The 21,893-nt window shown below is 44.0% G+C and overlaps 1 long non-coding RNA gene across 1 annotated transcript in view; it reads right to left on the bottom strand.

Annotated features, from left to right (window-relative positions):
* Positions 1–15,625, bottom strand: part of LOC122794148 — a 77,290-nt gene extending 61,665 nt beyond the window's left edge. Inside the window, exon 1 of the long non-coding RNA XR_006363619.1 lies at positions 15,470–15,625. This is a non-coding gene — a long non-coding RNA (uncharacterized LOC122794148). The remainder of the gene's footprint in view (positions 1–15,469) is intronic.
* Between the last annotated feature and the right edge of the window lie 6,268 nt (positions 15,626–21,893).

The following is a 21,893-nucleotide window of genomic DNA, read 5'->3' as shown; positions in this document are numbered from 1 at the left end:
GAGAGAAAGAGCGAGTGACACGTGGGGAAGAGAGAAAGAGCAAGTGACACGTGGGGAAGAGAGAAAGAACAACGACACAGGGAGAGAGAGACAGACATGTGGAGACGCACAATAGGGGCATCAGAGACACAGACAAACATAGGGGTGAGAGACAGACAGCAACTGGTACAGGGGAGTGAGAACCAACAGACACAGAGAGACAGTAGTGAGAGAGACAGAGACAGATACACAGGAAGAGACACAGACAAAGGGAAGGGAGGGGGAGAGAGAAACACAGGGGGGAGAGAGAGCAATAGACAAAGGGGAGTGAGAAACCGACAGACACGGCGAAAGAGAGAGAGAGACATAGTGGGGAGAAACAGGCAGAGAGATGGACAGACACAGAGGGAATGAGAGACATTCAAATATAGGGGAAATGAGAGACCGACAGACAAAGGGGAAATGAGACAGAAAGGCAGGGAGGAAAAGAAAGATAGCGACAGAGAGACAGACAGGCACAGAGAGTGAGGGAGAGAGACAGACAGGCACAGAGAGTGAGGGGAAGAAGACAGGCACAGAGAGTGAGGGAGAGAGACAGATACGCATGCGTACACATACACCACAAAGAGAGAAAAACAGAGACAGAGAGACAAAGACAGGAGAGAGAGAAACAGATGGACCAACAGAAAGAGAGAAAAAGAAAGAAAGAGCGCGATGGACTGACAAAGAAACAAGAGACAGATGGACCGACAGAAAACACATGGACAAAGAGACAGGCAGACAGTCAGAGAGAGAGAGAAAAACAGATGGACATACAGAAAGAAAGAGACCAGGTAGACTGACAGAGAGAAACAGACATGGGAAAAGAGAGAGACAGACACACACATGGGAAAAGAGAGAGAGATACATGGGAAGAGAGAGTGAGAGACACACACATGGGAAGAGAGAGAGAGAGTGAGAGACACACACATGGGAAGAGAGAGAGAGAGACACACATGGGAAAAGAGAGAGAGAGAGACGTGGGAAAAGAGAGACACACACACGGGAAGAGAGACACACACACGGGAAGAGAGACACACACACGGGAAGAGAGACACACACACGGGAAGAGAGACACACACACGGGAAGAGAAAGACACACACACGGGAAGAGAAAGACACACACATGGGAAGAGAGACACATGGGAAAAGAGAGAGAGAGACACACACACGGGTAGAGAGAGAGACATGGAAAAAGAGAGACACACACATGGGAAAGAGAGACACACACATGGAAGAGAGAGACACACATGGGAAGAGAGACACACACATGGGAGAGAGAGAGAGAGAGACACACATGGGAAAGATGGAAGAGAGAGAGACACACACGGAAAGAGAGACACACACGGAAAGAGAGAGAGAGACACACACGGAAAGAGAGAGAGACACACACGGAAAGAGAGAGAGAGACACACGGAAAGTGAGAGACACACACAGAGAGAGACACATGGGAAGAGATAGAGAGACACACATGGGAAAAGAGAGAGAGACATGGGAAGAGAGAGAAACATGGGAAAAGAGAGACACACATGGAAGAGACAGAGACACACACATGGGAAGAGACAGAGAGACACACATGGGAAAAAAGAAAGAGACACATGGGAAGAGAGAGAGACCACAAATGGGAAGAGAGAGAGAGAGACATGGGAAAAAGAGAGAGACACACACATGGGAAAAAGAGAGAGAGAGACACACACATGGGAAAAAGAGAGAGAGAGAGAGACATGGGAAAAGAGAGAGAGAGAGACATGGGAAAAGAGAGAGAGAGACATGGGAAGAGAGAGAGAGACACACGTGGGAAAAGAGAGAGAGACACATGAGAGAGAGACACACGAGAGAGAGACACATGAGAGAGAGACACATGGGAGAGAGACACATGGGAGAGAGACACATGGGAGAGAGAGAGACACGAGAGAGAGACACATGGGAAAAGAGAGAGAGACACACGTGGGAAAACAGAGAGACATGGAAGAGAGAGAGACATGGGAAAAGAGAGAGAGAGAGACATGGGAAAAGAGAGAGAGAGACATGGGAAGAGAGAGAGACATGGGAAGAGAGAGAGAGACACACACGAAAGAGAGAGACACACGTGGGAAAGAGAGACGACATGGGAAAAGAGAGAGACACACATGGGAAATGAGAGAGAGACACACGAAAGAGAGAGAGAGAGACACATGGGAAGAGAGAGAGACACATGGGAAGAGAGAGAGAGACACACACACGGGAAGAGAGAGAGACTCATGGGAAAAGAGAGACACACACATGGGAAGAGAGAGACACACACATGGGAAGAGAGACACACACATGGGAAAAGAGAGAGACACATGGGAAGAGAGAGAGGGAGAGACACGCACATGGGAAGAGAGAGACACACATGGGGAGAGAGACACACACATGGGAAGAGAGAGAGAGACACATGGGAAGAGAGAGAGAGACACATGGGAAGAGAGAGAGAGACACATGGGAAGAGAGAGAGAGAGACACACACATGAAGAGAGAGAGAGACACACACATGGGAAAAGAGAGAGAGAGAGAGACGTGGGAAAAGAGAGAGACACACACGGAAAGAGAGACACACACGGAAAGAGAGACACACACGGAAAGAGAGACACACACGGAAAGAGAGACACACACATGGGAAGAGAAAGACACACACATGGGAAGAGAGACACATGGGAAAAGAGAGAGAGAGACACACACACACACAGGACAGACACACGGGTAGAGAGAGAGACATGGGAAAAGAGAGAGACACACACATGGGAAGAGAGACACACACATGAGAAGAGATAGAAAGACACACATGGGGAGAGAGACATGGGAAAAGAGAGAGACACACACATGGGAAAAGAGAGACACACATGGGAAAAGAGAGACACACATGGGAAAAAAGAGAGACACACACATGGGAAAAAAGAGAGACACACACACATGGGAAAAGAGAGACAGACACATGGGAAAAGAGAGAGGGAGAGAGACACACATGGGAAGAGAGACACACATGGGAAGAGAGAGAGAGACACACATGGGAAGACAGAGAGAGAGACACACATGGGAAAAGACAGAGAGACACATGGGAAAAAGAGAGAAACACACATGGGAAGAGAGAGACACACATGGGAAGAGAGAGAGAGACACACATGGGAAGAGAGAGAGAGAGACACACATGGGAAGAGAGAGAGACACACATGGGAAGAGAGAGACACGGGAATGGGAAGAGAGAGAGACACACATGGGAAGAAAGAGAGAGACATGGGAAGAGAGACACACATGGGAAAGAGAGAGAGACGCACATGGGAAGAGAGAGACACGCATGGGAAAAGAGAGAGACACACAAATGGGAAGAGAAAGACACATGGGAAGAAAGAGAGACACACACACATGGGAAGAGAGAGAGAGAGAGAGACACACATGGGAAAAGAAAGAGAGACATAGGAAAAGAAACAGACACACATAGGAAAAGAGAGAGACACACACATGGGAAAAGAGAGAGACACACACATGGGAAAAGAGAGACACACACATGGGAAAAGAGAGACGCACATGGGAAAAGAGAGAGACACACATGGGAAAAGAGAGAGACACACATGGGAAAAGAGAGAGACACACATGGGAAAAGAGACACACAAATGGGAAGAGACACACACATGGGAAAAGAGAGAGACACATGGGAAGAGAAAGAGTGAGAGACAGACACATGGAAAGAGAGAGAGAGAGAGACATGGGAAGAGAGAGAGAGACACACGTGGGAAAAGAGAGAGAGACATATGTGGGAAAAGAGAGACACACACATGGGAAGAGAGAGAGAGACACATGGGAAGAGAGAGAGACACATGGGAAGAGAGACACACACATGGGAAGAGAGACACACACATGGGAAGAGAGCCACACACACATGGGAAGAGAGAGCCACACACATGGGAAGAGAGAGCCACACACATGGGAAGAGAGAGACACACACACATGGGAAGAGAGAGACACACACACATGGGAAGAGAGAGACACACATGGGAAGAGAGAGAGACACACGGGAAGATAGAGAGAGACACACATGGGAAGAGAGAGAGAGAGAGACACACACATGGGAAGAGAGAGAGAGACACACATGGGAAGAGAGAGAGACACACATGGGAAGAGAGAGAGACACACATGGGAAGACAGACACATGGGAAAAGAGAGACACGGGAACGGGAAGAGAGAGAGACACACATGGGAAGAAAGAGATACACATGGGAAAAGAGAGAGAGACGCACATGGGAAGAGAGAGACACGCATGGGAAAAGAGAGAGACACACATGGGAAAGAGAGAGAGACACAAATGGGAAGAGAGAAAGACACATGGGAAGAAAGAGAGAGACACACACATGGGAAGAGAGAGAGAGACACATAGGAAAAGAAACAGACACACATAGGAAAAGAGAGAGAGAGACACACACATGGGAAAAAGAGAGAGAGAGACACACATGGGAAAAAGAGAGAGAGAGACACGTGGGAAAAAGAGAGAGAGAGACACACGTGGGAAAAAGAGAGAGAGAGACACACATGGGAAAAAGAGTGAGACACACATGGGACAAAGAGAGAGAGACACACACGCATGGGAAAAGAGAGAGACACACACGCATGGGAAAAGAGAGAGACACGCGCATGGGAAAAGAGAGAGACATGCGCATGGGAAAAGAGAGACACACGCATGGGAAAAGAGAGAGACACACGCATGGGAAAAGAGAGACAGACACACATAGGAAAAGAGAGAGAGACACACACATGGGAAAAGAGAGAGAGACACACTGGAAGAGAGAGTGAGAGACAGACACATGGGAAGAGAGAGAGAAACACATGGGAAGACAGACACGGGAAGAGAGAGAAAGACACACATGGGAAGAGACACACACACATGAGAAGAGAGAAAGACACATGGGAAGAGAGAGACATGGGGAAAGAGAGACACACAGACATGGGAAAAGAGAGAGACACACATGGGAAAAGAGAGAGGGAGAGACACATGGGGAAAAAAGAGAGAGAGACACATGGGAAGAGAGAGAGACACATGGGAAGAGAGAGAGACACATGGGAAGAGAGAGAGAGACACATGGGAAGAGAGAGAGACACATGGGAAAAGAGAGACACATGGGAAAAGAGAGATACACATGGGAAAAGAGAGAGAGAGACATGGGAAAAGAGAGAGAGAGAGACATGGGAAAAGAGACAGAGACACACATGGCAAGAGAGAGACATGGGAAAAGAGAGACACACACACATGGGAAAAGAGAGAGACACACACATGGGAAAAGAGAGACGCACATGGGAAAAGAGAGAGACACACATGGGAAATGAGAGAGACAGACACACACATGGAAAAAGAGAGAGAGATACACGCACATGGGAAAAGAGAGAGACACATGGGAAGAGAAAGAGTGAGAGACAGACACATGGGAAGAGAGAGAGACAGACACATGGGAAGAGAGAGAGAGAGACACATGGGAAAAGAGAGAGAGACATAGGAAAAGAGACACACACATGGGAAGAGAGAGACACACATGGGAAGAGAGACACACACACATGGGAAGAGAGACACACACACATGGGAAGAGAGACACACACACATGGGAAGAGAGACACACACATGGGAAGAGAGAGACACACACACATGGGAAGAGAGAGACACACACACATGGGAAGAGAGAGACACACACACATGGGAAGAGAGAGACACACACACATGGGAAGAGAGAGACACACACATGGGAAAAGAGAGAGAGATACATGGGAAGAGAGAGTGAGAGACACACATGGGAAGAGAGAGAGAGAGTGAGAGACACACACATGGGAAGAGAGAGAGAGACACACACATGGGAAAAGAGAGAGAGAGAGAGACGTGGGAAAAGAGAGAGACACACACGGGAAGAAAGACACACACACGAGAAGAAAGACACACACACGGGAAGAGAGACACACACACGGGAAGAGAGACACACACATGGGAAGAGAAAGACACACACATGGGAAGAGAGACACATGGGAAAAGAGAGAGAGAGACACACACACACACGGGTAGAGAGAGAGAGACATGGGAAAAGAGAGAGACACACACATGGGAAGAGAGACACACACATGGGAAGAGATAGAAAGACACACATGGGGAGAGAGACATGGGAAAAGAGAGAGACACACACATGGGAAAAGAGAGACACACATGGGAAAAGAGAGACACACACATGGGAAAAGAGAGAGAGACACACATGGGAAAAGAGAGAGAGACACACACATGGGAAAAGAGAGAGACACACACATGGGAAAAGAGAGAGGGAGAAAGACACACATGGGAAGAGAGACACACATGGGAAGAGAGAGAGAGACACACATGGGAAGACAGAGAGAGAGACACACATGGGAAAAGACAGACACACACATGGGAAAAGAGAGAAACACACATGGGAAGAGAGAGACACACATGGGAAGAGAGAGAGACACACATGGGAAGAGAGAGAGAGACACACATGGGAAGAGAGAGACACATGGGAAGAGAGAGAGACACACATGGGAAGAGACAGGGAATGGGAAGAGAGAGACACACATGGGAAGAAAGAGAGAGACATGGGAAGAGAGACACACATGGGAAAGAGAGAGAGACGCACATGGGAAGAGAGAGACACGCATGGGAAAAGAGAGAGACACACAAATGGGAAGAGAAAGACACATGGGAAGAAAGAGAGACACACACACATGGGAAGAGAGAGAGAGAGAGACACACATGGGAAAAGAAAGAGAGACATAGGAAAAGAAACAGACACACATAGGAAAAGAGAGAGACACACACATGGGAAAAGAGAGAGACACACACATGGGAAAAGAGAGACGCACATGGGAAAAGAGAGAGACACACATGGGAAAAGAGAGAGACACACATGGGAAAAGAGAGAGACACACATGGGAAAAGAGAGAGACAGACACACACATGGAAAAAGAGAGAGATACACGCACATGGGAAAAGAGAGAGACACATGGGAAGAGAAAGAGTGAGAGACAGACACATGGAAAGAGAGAGAGACAGACACATGGGAAGAGAGAGAGAGAGACACATGGGAAAAGAGAGAGAGACATGGGAAGAGAGACACACACATGGGAAGAGAGAGACACACACATGGGAAGAGAGACACACACACATGGGAAGAGAGACACACACACATGGGAAGAGAGACACACACACATGGGAAGAGAGAGCCACACACATGGGAAGAGAGAGACACACACACATGGGAAGAGAGAGACACACACACGGGAAAAGAGAGAGAGATACATGGGAAGAGAGAGTGAGAGACACACACATGGGAAGAGAGAGAGAGAGTGAGAGACACACATGGGAAGAGAGAGAGAGACACACACACATGGGAAAAGAGAGAGTGAGAGACGTGGGAAAAGAGAGACACACACACGGGAAGAGAGGCACACACACGGGAAGAGAGGCACACACACGGGAAGAGAGACACACACACGGGAAGAGAGACACACACATGGGAAGAGAAAGACACACACATGGGGAGAGAGACATGGGAAAAGAGAGAGACACACACATGGGAAAAGAGAGAGAGACACACATGGGAAAAGAGAGAGACACACACACATGGGAAAAGAGAGAGACACACACATGGGAAAAAAGAGAGAGACACACACACATGGGAAAAGAGAGACAGACACATGGGAAAAGAGAGAGGGAGAGAGACTCACATGGGAAGAGAGAGAGACACACATGGGAAGACAGAGAGAGAGACACACATGGGAAAAGAGAGAAACACACATGGGAAGAGAGAGACACACATGGGAAGAGAGAGAGAGACACACATGGGAAGAGAGAGAGAGACACACATGGGAAGAGAGAGAGAGACACACATGGGAAGAGAGAGAGAGACACATGGGAAGACAGACACATGGGAAAAGAGAGACACAGGAATGGGAAGAGAGAGACACACATGGGAAGAAAGAGAGAGACATGGGAAGAGAGACACACATGGGAAAGAGAGAGAGAGACACACATGGGAAGAGAGAGACACGCATGGGAAAAGAGAGAGACACACATGGGAAAAGAGAGAGACACACATGGGAAAAGAGAGAGACACACAAATGGGAAGAGAGAAAGACACATGGGAAGAAAGAGAGAGAGAGAGACACACACATGGGAAAAGAAAGAGAGACATAGGAAAAGAAACAGACATGGGAAAGAGAGAGAGACACATGGGGAGCGAGAGAGACACATGGGGAGAGAGCCACACACACACACACAGCCACACACACACAGCCACACACACACACAGAGCCACACACACAGAGCCACACACACACACACAGAGCCACACACACACACACACACACAGAGCCACACACACACACACAGAGCCACACACACACACACAGAGCCACACACACATAGAGAGAGAGAGAGAGACACACACACACAGACACACAGAGAGAGAGAGAGAGAGAGAGAGAGAGGGGCACACAGAGACATACACAGAGAGACACACACACAGAGGCACATAGAGAGAGAGAGAGAGAGAGAGAGAGAGAGAGAGAGACAGAGAGAGAGAGGAGAGAGAGAGACAGAGAGAGAGAGAGAGAGAGAGAGAGAGAGACAGAAACAGAGAGAGACACACACAGAAAGAGACACAGAGAGCGATAGACACAGATAAAGAGATAGGCAGAGGAAATACGCACAGACAGAAAGCGAGAAAGGTGCGCAGAGAGATAATGACACACAGAGAGAAAGACACAGCTAGACAGAGAGAAAGACGCACCTCCTTTAAAGTACTGCTTCTGCCTTCCAAGATGTAAATGAAAAAAGTCATCTCCTCTGCCTGTAAACACAAAACTTTTACCCATACAAAACAGGATAACATATGTAGCAGGACTGTATCAAGTTAGATGTAAAAAGAATTTTGACATTGCAAATATTAAGTTGCAATAAAAACAGGATTACCACCTGTCCCTCTTTATAAGGGACAGTCGCACTTTGGGCAGTTGTGTCTTGAAAACTAAAAAATGGCAAATGTCCTGATATTTCAAGACAAAATATATTTCTTAAGTTTTCTTTAATAGTGGCATAATACAGTTATTTCATACCTGGAACACACAAATGTTATATGAAATAGCATAAGCAACTCAAATGCTACAAAAACAAGCTTTTATTTTGGCAAAAAAAGTGAGGTTCTGTCCTTTGTATTGGCTATAGGTATGTTTTGTCCTGCAAAATCTCACATTTCTACAAAAAATGTCCCACTTTGGGCATTTGAAAAGGTGGCAACCCTAAACAAAAACGAAGTAACACAGGAACAAGACCAAAGGTAACCAAGTAAAACCAAAACTATTTGTTAAAAGAACTGGTAAGCACTTTCACACTTCGAGTGCTTCATCAGACCAATACAATAAAACCACATCAAAGCATTTAAACAAGTGGACACATTACTACCATCCAATCAACTCTATCAGAAATTCAAACAAATCAAACAGTGCTATTGAACAATAAAATATTAAAATCACATAAATAAATCCCTTGCTTTCAGAGCAGGTCTTAAAGAGACCGTACCATTAAGGCCCAGAGGTTTTATCAGCCTGTAGTTTATCAAGTGCAATTCACATTTTTCAGTAAAGTTTCTATCACCACCCTTGTGCTCACTCATCATCCCTTTCTCTATTAGTCTAAAAGTAAAAAGCTGGTCACTTCCCCAATCTATAACATGTTTTAGCAAGAGCACTCCTTACATCCCTGTTCCATATATAATACATATGTTCCCTGAAACGCTCCATCAGACAACGATTAGACTTCCCAACATAAAAACTCAAGCAGGCTTTACAATTTGCAATGTACACTACATCCGTAGTGTTACAGTCAGTCTGAGTATTAAACCTGAACTCAACTCCTGTCTGCAGGTGAATAAACAAATGAGAGGTACTGATGTAAGAACAAAAAATTACACTTAATTACAGCACAGCATCCCAGGTACATCAGTGACTCCCAATATCCCTTGACCATTTTTCCCATATCACAGCTGCCTTTTCAGCAACTTCTTGCTCTTAAAAATAAAAGTAGGTTTATCACCTATCACATCTTTAACATGTTCCTCTGTAAAATGGGCCAGTTCATCTTGATAATGTCACATACAGCTCTGATGTCACTAGCATAATAAAGAGAAATTGGGACCTTCTGTCATCTAACATAAATCCCTTTGGAAATAGCTTCTCTACTTCAAGTCCCATCTTTCCCACCGAATGAAAAATAGGGCTGTGCCCTACTAGTCCTCAGGACTGATACTATCAAACATCTCATTCACTTCCTTGTAACTATGCCCCTTTCTAAACATCAGAGCTCAAAGTTTGTAAATCCCACTGGAATCCCTTCTCTGAGTCCAGAAATGCACATGCCCTGACTACTCAAAATGTTCTTTATATACAAACCCGGGATGCATACTGCTAAGCTGTAGCATCCCATCCTTTCTACAGAATTTCCTACACAGTCCAGTATTAAACTCAAAATCATATTCCCTGAAGATGCATACATCTAGAAAATCTATGGACTTGAGACTCAAGTACTAATAAGTAAACCTTAAAAAGGAGGTAGTTGAGTGGAGATTATCCATAACATGACTTGGCTGTCCCTGGTTACCGTCCATAACTGAAATTAGTCATCAACAAATCTATAGAATCGGTGATGTGGGGTAAACTTATGAGGTCCCAATATGTATTGTGATTCCCACTGGGCAAGGGCAATGCTTGGCTTAGCTATTGGCACAAGACATGCCCATAGCTATGCCAGTCTTCTGAATGAAAGTTGAGTCTTCAAATAAAAAAAAAACATGGTCAAGCACAAGCTCTAAAAACAAACATATCAAGTCAATTATTGCAATGTCATAGGAACTATGCATTCTAAGAAAGTCCATGACTATTTCTATCCCTTCTGAGTTGGAAATGACCATAAATAAAGACACATCAAGGGTAACCATAAAACAATTCCTTTGCAAATCACTCGTACTTGTATAACTCTATAAAGCATTCAAAAATGCTTAGTGTCTCTTAACACTGGCTACTCTATTCAAAACCGGTACAACTATCACCTTATAAGCCTAACTAGCCTGGTCTGCAAAGCTATGGTGCGTATCATCATGGAACTCATAAACAAAGACATTGGGAACCTCCAAACACTGGATCCTACCCAATTCGGCTTTGTTAAGGGCAGATCTTGCCTCCTGAACCTGGTCAATTTCTTTGAAACAGTCACCAAGGCCATAGACGAAGGGAAGGTAGTCCACACAGCCTACCTTGACCTTGCGAAAGTCTTCCACACAATACCCCACTCGGGCATCATAAATAAGCTCACCAGCTTAAATATCAACCCCTATGTCACAAGATGGGTTGCAAACTGGCTTAGGGATAGAACCCACATGGTCAGAATTGCAGGTGCCATGTCAGACTCTAAACCAGTTACAAGTGGCGTCCCACAAGGCTCAGTCCTGGGACCTCTCTTGTTTGGTATATATTTCTCTGAGGTACAGGCTAACACAGGAGGACTATGGCTGAGAAAGTTTGCAGATGACTGCAAACTGGGGGCCATAATCGACTCGCCGGCTGACACAAGCATCCTCCAAAAAGGTCTCACAGAGACGGAAAACTGGTGCCAGAGCCATGGCCTAAAGCTAAATGCCAAAAAGTGCATAGTCATCCCCTTTGGGAAAAAACAAAGTGCCCACAAATTACCACATAGGTGGTAATCCATTAAGTACGGAAGTAATTAGGGATTTGGGGACCCAAGTAGACTGCAATCTCTCCTTTGACAATCACATTGCCAAAGTGGTTAGAAAGACATTCTGCATAGCCCACCTTATCACAAAGGGGTTCACATCTAGATCAAGAGAGGTCATTGTGCCCCTCTACTCATCAGGTCCATAATTGAATACAATGCCCCATTTGGGATGTACCTTACCTGACACCTGCTACAACTAGAAAGACCCCAAAAGTACCTCACCAAGAGGATCAGGGGACTCAAACAGATGCCCTACGCAGTTAGGCTAAAGAAACTCCAGCTGTACTCAGTTGCTTACCGCCTACTCAGAGGCGATCTGTGCCTGACGTATAAAGCCATGTCCAACCCAGAATTAATGGACATGCTCCACCTCAGGAAATCCAAATCCATCAGAACTACACACTCCAGTGACTTAAACCTCAGCACAGAAATAAATAGAACATGCTGGAGGGACAGATTCAGATTCCAGAGGCTCCCCTCACTCTGGAACAAAATCCCAATCCATGTCAGACAGAGCCCCTCAATGACCCTCTTCAAGAAGAATCTTGACGTTTTGATGGGAGATCGTAAATTTACCCCTGGGATCCCTTCTGTGTCACTGCTAGACAGAGGCATGGTAAACTAACCTTAAATGGGCTATCTTCTGTGACCTACTATACAGAGGCACAGTTAACTAATCTAAGAAGGGTGGCGAAAGCCAAACACACACTGGCTAGGCTTGCAAATGCCCTAGGGCAGATAGCCTAGTATCAACCTTTGAACCTATGAGCTTCTTGACAAAAATCAAGGGCTCAGTGAGCCAACCCTTACCTAAGACTATCAAGTCTGAACGGCTGTCTAGTAGGGCTCTTATGTATTTTTGGGAGCCCCTAGAACAACGGTATCAAAGGACAATCAACCAGTAAATATTGTACTAATTCTGTCATAATCAAAGCACTAAGAAGACAATCTTCTATAGTTAATCTAACTCTAAGTGTTGCAATATAACTCATCTATAGGCTCATAGGTTCCAACATTTGCTAGCATTTCAAAAATAGAATCAAGAAAATATTGATAATCCATTATAACAATTGCTCCACCCTTATCGGCAGGTTTAATGTCCAGCCCTCTATCAGTCCGCAATTCTACAAGCGCTTCCCTTTCAGCTTTGCTCAAATTATAAAAACTATTCCTTAACTCTCCATTATTAAAAGCTTGGTACAAACCTACTTCACATTTCTTACAAAAAGTTTTGACAGTAGAATGCATAACTGGTTGAAATAAACTAGGCTTCTAAAAAACATTTATCTCAGAGTCATTAGTGAACACAATCTTCAACTTGACACTCCTTGCAAATATTCTAACATCGCTCACAATGTCACTAAAAGCTGACTGTTTTGCAGGTATAAATGAAAGTCCATGCTGGAGTAGAGACATCTGTGGGGAAGTAAGTTGCTTACTAGAAATACTCCATACTAGACACTTTTCATTTGATTCCATATCTGCTTCAGTTATCGCAACTGGGGTTCTTCCCTTAATTGTCGCTGTCTTTCCCCCCTGCTTAGTGAACACTACTTCACATCGGACTTCTTCTGTCTGATAAGTAATGGTAAAGGAAGGGTAGCCTGTTCCATGGTGATTATTTTCCTCCTTCCATCTAGTTGCTTCACTGGCTGCCCCTCCCCTAAAGGAAGACCAACCAGTGTTGATGCCTGTGTGGGTGTGCATGTAGATTCAATCCTATTGGTGGATAAACCCTGTTGTATATCATCAGGATTGCTATCCCCTCTCAGCTGATTGCGAGTCATTCACTAAACCAAATCAAGTCTCTCATGGCCAGGAAAACACATGTCCTAGCTTGAAATCATTAATGCTCCAATCCAGTTTCTTACTCTTTTGCATCCGCAAATGCTGTTCATAAGAGGAAACATTGTCCAAAATCACATCAAGGGCTGATAGACAAACCTCACTTGGGTATCTAGTCAACAGTAGTTGTCGGTTCTTGTTCACACCCTCAAGGAGTTCTGACTCAAGAGGTTTAAAAACTCAATCAGCAACTGGATGCAATTGAAACTCTATTCTATATTCAGTTGTTGCAATCTACACACAAAAAAAAAAAAAATCAGCATATGTATCTCCGTATGTTGGCACTTTTAGAACCCTCGGCCCTTGTGGAATAACATGATGAAAAATACAGGCTTCTAAATGCATTTGCTGCAATTGTATGTGCTTTAATTTAAATAAATCATTTTCAAGCTCTCTTATACTTGACCTAAATGAGTTCTCATCAAATTCAAGTGAATTAACCCTGGAGTCCAAAACAATTTTCCATTGCGCCAACAATAGATTTGCATCCATCTGCAAAAGTCTGTTAAAAGGTTCAGTCAAAGCCAATGTCCAAGGTACTAGGAACATACTCAAACTCTATCTCCCAATCAAAGCCCTCGGCCATGCTCCCAAGAGGGAAGAACACAGTACAAGACAAGTGTAAATAAAATCACCCTTCAGTCCTATTTCTGGGTTACTACGTTTTTGCTGCAACTCTACAGTGTGGTGTTGGTCGCACAATTTATTCCTTGAGGGAGATTTTATTTACAGTTATCACAAATATTAATATCAGTTTGGGTTAATCTGTTTAATGGATGCAAGCATTTGACCACTGTGCTATATTTTGCTAAAATGGGAAAGCACTGTGGGGAATAAAATGTTAATGAATTTCAGTGCACAAATTCCAAAAGGAATGCACTTGCATGAATGGCATCATGACAGTTATAAATCTAATAACAAATATCTATCTACAGTTTCAGAAGTGACAGCTTGCACAAATTCTCTTTCACTCCTCTTTGTAAGTTAGATCGTTTTCCCCACTAACTGATTTTCACAAAATTTTCATGTAGCAATTCCCTCATCTTCATTCATGTACCAAAGTCGCAACATTTATTTTTTTTAAAATCTCAAACACCTATCCATCACTTGCACTGAAGCTCAACACCTTTAATCCTGCCGTGCTTTTACCTTCTAATTTTACATTTGCTTTTTGATCTGCTTCTACTCTTGTACCTGTAAAATGCTTCTTAAAACATTCAGAGTACATTCTTAAATTAGTACCAAACCTGGTTCAGTATTGTCTGTTTTTTTAAAGCCCGCTGCTTTGCAAATAGTACGTTGTGATAGTACCCACCTTGGTGTGCAGCTATGTTGTGCACTAGCTATTTTAATTTTCACGGTATCAACTGCTGACAGTAGACTCTATGCACGTCTATCCTGCACTGTTGAATTTACTGTGCAACTGCCAGTAGATATAGCTTAAATACTTTTAGTGAAGAGTCTCATAAAAGCCAACCATACATTCTTAAAATTTAAATTCACAATGGAAAAATTACACTTCCAAGATTTCTAACAAGACATTCTACAGCTACTCAAATTCATGAAGTGATAAAGTTGATCATTTATGCCATTACTCTCTCTCTCTCCCACCCCTTAATTCACATGAATAAAGTAGGCACCAGCTCAATGATATTTTGCAGAATTGCTTACCATCTATCATTAAACTTATCTAAAGCTGAGAACAGTAAAGCCATTTTACTTAGCTTGACTACCAACTGACATCACTCTAATTCCCTGCAATTTGGTGTTGGGAAACGTAATGTATCCATTAGCAGATAAAAAAGGCAAATGGCTTACTTGTTGCCATTAAACATTTTATTTAAAGCATCTTTTGAGATGATGTGGCCACATACAAGCTTCATAGGCGGATTGCTATCTGTGGTTTGCTGTCGTAGAATGGGGCATGCAAATATTGAGTGGTACCAGCACTTTTTACCAAGATCAACTTCGATCTGTAAACAAGAAGAAAGAAAACAATATTAGTGCCATCAAATGTCAGTCCTGCAAGCATTTATATACACAAAAATAGTGATAATCACAGATAAAAGGATATGTGGCCTCAGACAATCCACATGCTTATAAAAAATAAACTCTCTCAAACACATCAAACAAGGGTCTTCTATAGCATTCTGTGGGTTGGAGAGTTTCTAAAAAAGGAACATTTAAAGCACTGGCTACAAACTGAAATACTAGGGAATCTTTGTGCAGTGAGTAAAACCCCTCAATGTAACCTGGCTAATGCATTCAGTTTCTCAGAAATGAATGATCCAGAACTGAATGCAGTGTCATTATACATTAGGCACTGCATTGCACTATACTACTATCATTCCTCATGCCTATCAGCAGAATGATGGCTGCATAATACTATCAATGATTACAGTACAGCAGTGATCACTACAATGAGCATCTCCAAATTACTTAAGTACACCTTCCCACCAAGTTGAATGGTTATGAATTCTGCTCCATTCAAATGTGTAAAACATTTTCACTTAGCAAGTTCAGTTGTCAAGTTTAGCAGCTTATGACTTTATTTTAACTTTTAACTAACATTCTTCTTGAGCATTATACAATCCTTTTCAGGTTCTTAGCATTAATGGAACTAGGATTAATGCATAGGTTTACAGCCAACATTACCCTCCCATTCCTTAATTTAAGGACAACTGTATACTACTATGAGAAAGAACAACTATGTGTGGGCAAATTCATGAAAAAGACTATACAGGTTCATAGGCAAATAAGGCTAGCTGTCCTTGAGAGCCATTTTAAGCCTAGCCAATTTTTCCCTTTTTGTGCTTAAACTAACCCATCCCATTTTGTTAGAGACTGACCTTACTCATCCCATAGTCAGTAACTATACATTACTTCTAATCAGAATGACTGGGACTGTATCATAGATAATTTGAGGGGACCCATGCATGGAATAAAACATTTAGGAACTGCCTCTGTCCACTAGTAGTACAGGGGGGCAGTCCTGGGGTAAATTTTTTGGTTCCCATCCACAGATCCAACTTGTGCTTAAATATGGACAGGGATGAACTTTGTTTTATGTGCATGGGGAGTCTGTTCCAGAGCAGTGGTATCCTCTGCAAGATATACATGTCCCTCCAAACCATTCTTTTGATGTTGCAGAAGTGGTTTAGATTTCCAGACAGAGTACTTCTGCTGCCATTCAACTTGATGATGAGCAGTAACTCAATCAGTATTGGTCAGATGATGCCTTGCATGCCAGACAAAGGTCACCTCTTAGTAGTCTGTAGAATACAGAGTATAGTGACAGGGCTTTGCATCAGTCCATGTGGCGCATGTTGTTTAGACTTTGTATCCTTTTAGTAAGGTATCTCTGTGGGCATTCCTCTTGTTCCACATGTCTGCATAGATACATGAAAAAGGGTGTTACATTCAATGAGTGACCTAATGAGGGTTGAGTACAGTGAAACAATGCTATCCCTAGATCAAGAGAATATTCCTTTATTTATAAGCTGTACAACACAGAACTTCCTTACAGCAATTGGCGCATTCTGGTAAAAAAATTAGGTCACTATCCATAAAAGTTCTCAAATCCCAAACAAATGGGTCAACTTTTAGGGGAGTACTGTTAATGTGGCAGTTCCCTAGGACAGAAGACTTCCTAAAGAATACAATGATGCATTTGTTGGCATTTAGTTTATGACCATGATTTTGGAACCAGTTATTTATTTGGGACAAACCTTTCTGTAGGATGGCCTAGTCATTTGGGGATTCAATGACTGCTCCTACAGTCAGCCAAAGCCCTTTGGTGCTGGCTTTTACTTCAGAAAAGTAAATGCCAAACAGGAGCGGTCCCAGCACAGAAAGTACAGTTGTGTACACTTACCATAAATGTAGATGTTCCGTGTGTATTCACTGTTGCAGTCACTACATTTGGGTTATCTGCTTGTAGATAGCCCTCAGTCGGCCTGATTAACAAAGTCTTGGATCCTGCGTCGGTTGCTGTCCCTTCCTCCATGACGTCAGGTCGTCAGTGGTATAAAACATGCAGCCGATGCCATTACATCAGTTTTTCTTGCCCCAGATGTCAGCTGCCTCCTTAATGGGAAGCAATTAAATATAAAAGTACAAAGATATACCTCCAACAAAAAAGCAAATACACCAAAAATGGCTTTTAAGCATAGTAAAGGAAAGTAGAGGTATAGCCAAAAGAAGTTAGGGGGCTGGAGGGAAAGTAACCAGGACTGCAACAGTGAGTACACTCGAACATCTACATTTATGGTAAGTGTACACAACTGTACAATGTTCTTCGTCTTTCACTGTTGCAGTCATTACATTTGGGTAGATTCCCAAAGCTATGGTTGGGGAGGAGGAATTTAGACAGCATTAGGGCCAGCTATAAGGCCCTGCAAGACTGCAGTGGCAAAGCCAGCTCTGGATTTAGAGAAAATTGACAACTGATAATGCTTGGTGAAAGTATGTACAGAACTCCAGGTAGCAGCTTCTAGGATGTCCCTGGCAGGGACGCCTCTGAGAAAGGCTGTAGAGGTAGATGCAGCCCTGGTGGAGTGAGATCTGATCCCCCGGGGGGGATAGGTTTTCCATGGTGCTTACAGCAGAAATGAATGCAACGGCTTATCCATTTAGAAATGGTTTGCTTTGAAATAGCCTTCCCCTCTGCCCCTGAAGCAAATGCCACCAGCAGTTGTTCAGATTTCCTTTGAGGTTTAGTCCTGTCCAAGTAGAATCTATGTTGTCTGTGCACATCTAAGGAATGCAGTATCCGTTCCCCTTTATTCAGTGGATTGGGAAAGAAGGTTGGCTAATGAATGGACTGATTAAGAGCCACACCGGATACCACCTTGAGCATGAAGGATGGATTGGTTCTGAGGGACACCCTGTCCTCATGAAAGATGATGAAAGTCTCCACTGCCATAAGGGCCTGTAATTCAGATACCCTTCGAGCTGAAGTGACTGCTAAAAGGAAAGCTGTTTTCCAAGAAAGTTTAAGTCTGCAGTAGCAGCTGGCTCGAAAGGAGGTAGAGTAAGGTTCTCCAAGACTAAGTTAAGGTCCCAGGCTGGGGTTGGAGCTCTCCTGGGTGGTCTCAAATTTTTGGACCCCCTGAGGAACTGCTTGAGCAGTGGATGAGAGAAGAGGGGAGGTTCTGTGTTATGATGAGCTGAAATGGCTGAGACGTGGATTTTAATGGAGGAAAAAGACAGGCCCTTGTGAAGCATCTCAGTTAAGTATTGTAAAGTCTGAGGTAAATTAGGCGCTGCTGTGCTCATCCCTTGAGACTGGTTCCAGGCACAGAATCTTTTCCATTTTTCAGCATAAGATTTTCTAGTACTAGGCCTCCTTGCCTCTAAAATGATATCAATCACAGGTTTGCGGAGGGATGGTAAAGAAGAGGTTAAGTAATTAGCCAGGCTGCAAGGTTCAGTGTTAGAAGTTGAGGGTGCAGAATCTGGTTCTCATGCTGAGACAGCAGGGAAGGAGTCTGAGGCAGGTGCTATGGAGTTAACCGTGACAAACTGCACAGGAGGGAGTACCAGTGTTGGCGTGGCCAGTCTGGAGCAATCAAAATCATCCTTGGTCTGTCCTGTTTGATTTTTAGTAGTACTTTGGAGAGCAGAGGCAGAGGGGGGAAGGCATAGACTGATAGGTTTTTCCAGCTGAAGGACAGAGCAACCACTTTCCAGGCTAGTCCTTGTGCAAAATTTGTCCAATTGGTAGTTCTGGGGAGAGGCAAACAGGTATTTGTCCAATTGGTAGTTCTGGGGAGAGGCAAACAGGTATATATCTGGGCTCCCCCATTTGCTTGTCAACATGTTGAAAATCCTTGGTTCCAGTTTCCACTCGTGTGGGTCCATGATCTTTCTGCTGAGTCCGTCTGCCAGTGTATTTAATTTTCCTGGCAGGAATTGAGCTTGTAGGTGCACTTGGTAGCTCAAGGCCGTCTTTCACAATGCATGGCTAGTCTGCAGAGGGGGTAAGAATGTGTACCCCCCCTGCTTGTTTATGTACCACATAACAGTGGTGTTGTCAGTCTCTACCATTAGTTGTCCTGGAAGAATGTGGTCCTTGAAGGCTGTCAGAGCATTCTGTACAGCTAACATTTCTTTTTGATTGATATGCAGGTGCATTTGACTTTGGTTCCATTTGCCCTGAATGCACTTCCCTGCCAGGTGAGCCCCCATGCATAGTCTGATGCGTCTGTTAGGGTCTGGGTGGCAGGGGGTGGTGTGAAAGCTAGTCCCTTGTTTTGGTGGCAGGCCTCTGCCCACCAAAGGAACTCTAGGCATAGGCAAGGTATAATAATATTCTTGTTGATGATGATTGTTTCTAGGTCTTGAGAATGTTGACACCATAAGCTTTTTAGATACCACTGTAGTTTCCTCATATACAGTCTTGCATATGGAATGAGAAGAATGCAGGAGGCCATGAACCTCAAGGCTTGCAGTATTTGTCTTTTAGATAGCAGGGTTTTGTGGCCACTTGTTTGAAGTAGGTTGTCAAAAGAATTTGTTTCTCTGGCGTGAGGTAAGCCATCTAGGAAGTTGTATTCAAGCTTGCTCTCAGGAATATAATTTGTTGACAGGGTACCAGGTGCGATTTCTTTTTGTTTATGGTGAACCCCAAACAAGGTAGAACCCTTTGTACAAAGGCCAGATGATTCAAAAGTATGTCCTGGCTTTCTGCCTGAATTAGACAATCGTCCAGGTATGGGTATATTTGAATATTTCTTTGCCTGCAAAATGTAATAACTGGAGCTAGGCACTTTGTGAATACCCTGGGCACAGTTAAATGTACAGACTTTTTGCACACAGTTAAATGTACAGACTTTTTGCATTGGCCGGGAATCAAACCCAGGTCAACTGCTTGGAAGGAAGCTATGCTCACCACTATACCACCAATGCTACGATAAGCCAAACGGCAGTGGAGAGAACTGACAGTGCATGTAGCCTGCTTTGAACCGTAGGTATCTTCTGCAAGATTCCCTGATTGGGATGTGCAGGTATGCTTCTTTTAAATCTAGTGTTGCTAATCAGTCATCTTTGCCTAGCATAGGAAGTAATTGGCAAAGAGTCAGCATCTTGAATTTTGGAATCTCCAAAAAGGTGTTTAGAGTAGACAGGTCCAGGATAGGATGCCATGAATTTGTCTTTTCTGGGTACCAAGAACAGTCCTGAGTAGAAACCTTGTCCCTTTTCCTCTTCTGGTACCAGCTGAATAGCCCCCATGCTTAAGAGAGAAAGTACTTGTTTTTGGGCCTCTGCCCACTGATTTGGGGGTAGGTCCGGGCACCTGCTTGGTGTTGGCAACATGTGGAAGTGAAATCTGTATCCCTGGGACACTATATTTAAAACCCATTTGTCCTGGGTAATGAGTTCCCAATTCTTTGCATGAAGAGCAACCTTTCCCTCCAAAGGGGCAGTCAGTTGAGAAGTGCTTGGAAATTTTAAAAGGAAGTCATTGAGACAGTTTACCATAGGGGGGAGTCTAATTATTCCCAGATTTGGAAGTGGAGCCCCCCCCCCCCCACTGCTTAGTTCTGTGTGTTCCCTGGGACTGAAACCTGGGGTTTTTGCTGTGTCTGGGTTTGGCTTGAGAAGACCTGGAAGGGGCTGGAAAGGACCAATTCTTAGATGGCCAGTGCCTACTAAATTCTAGGAGGCTGAACTTGTAAAAAATCTTTAACAGTTTGCATAGATTTAGCTTTATCTTCCATATTTTTAAGAACTTCCTTAGCCTTGTTGCCAAACAGACGGTCCTGATTTAAAGGAGCATCCAACAATTTAGCTTTAACATGATCAGGCAAAGATCGCTCCTTAAGCCAAGCATGCCTTCTGAGCACAGACCCAGTAACAGCAGCCCTGCAAGAGGCCTCTAATGAATCAAAATCACATTGCAAAGTGTTTTCCAATTTGTTCAGCAAAATGCATTAAATCCTGTAATTCTTTATTTTCCACACAGTCAGGAATCATCATTTTCTGTTTAAGCAGTCCAATAACATGTTGCTGATACTTTAACATATGAAACTGGCAATTTAAAGCCCTAATGGCCAAGGTTGCAGAAGTGTAAACCTTCTTACCCCATCAATCCAGCGCCCTGGAGTCTCTATCAGAAGGGGTAAGATTTTTAGTAGTATACGCCTTAATGCCCTTGGGCCCCTGTGAAACAGTCTCTGGATCTGCAACAGGATTTTTAAAAAGGAACTTGTGGGACTCAGGGACCCTGTAGTATCTGTCA

The sequence above is a fragment of the Protopterus annectens genome, chromosome 2.part1, assembly GCF_019279795.1.
Source record: "Protopterus annectens isolate FY-2018-M chromosome 2.part1, PAN1.0, whole genome shotgun sequence".
NCBI classification, from domain to species: Eukaryota; Metazoa; Chordata; order Ceratodontiformes; family Protopteridae; genus Protopterus; species Protopterus annectens.
The sequence above is the reverse complement of the archived record's forward strand: the minus strand, read 5'-3'. Positions and strand labels throughout refer to the sequence as shown.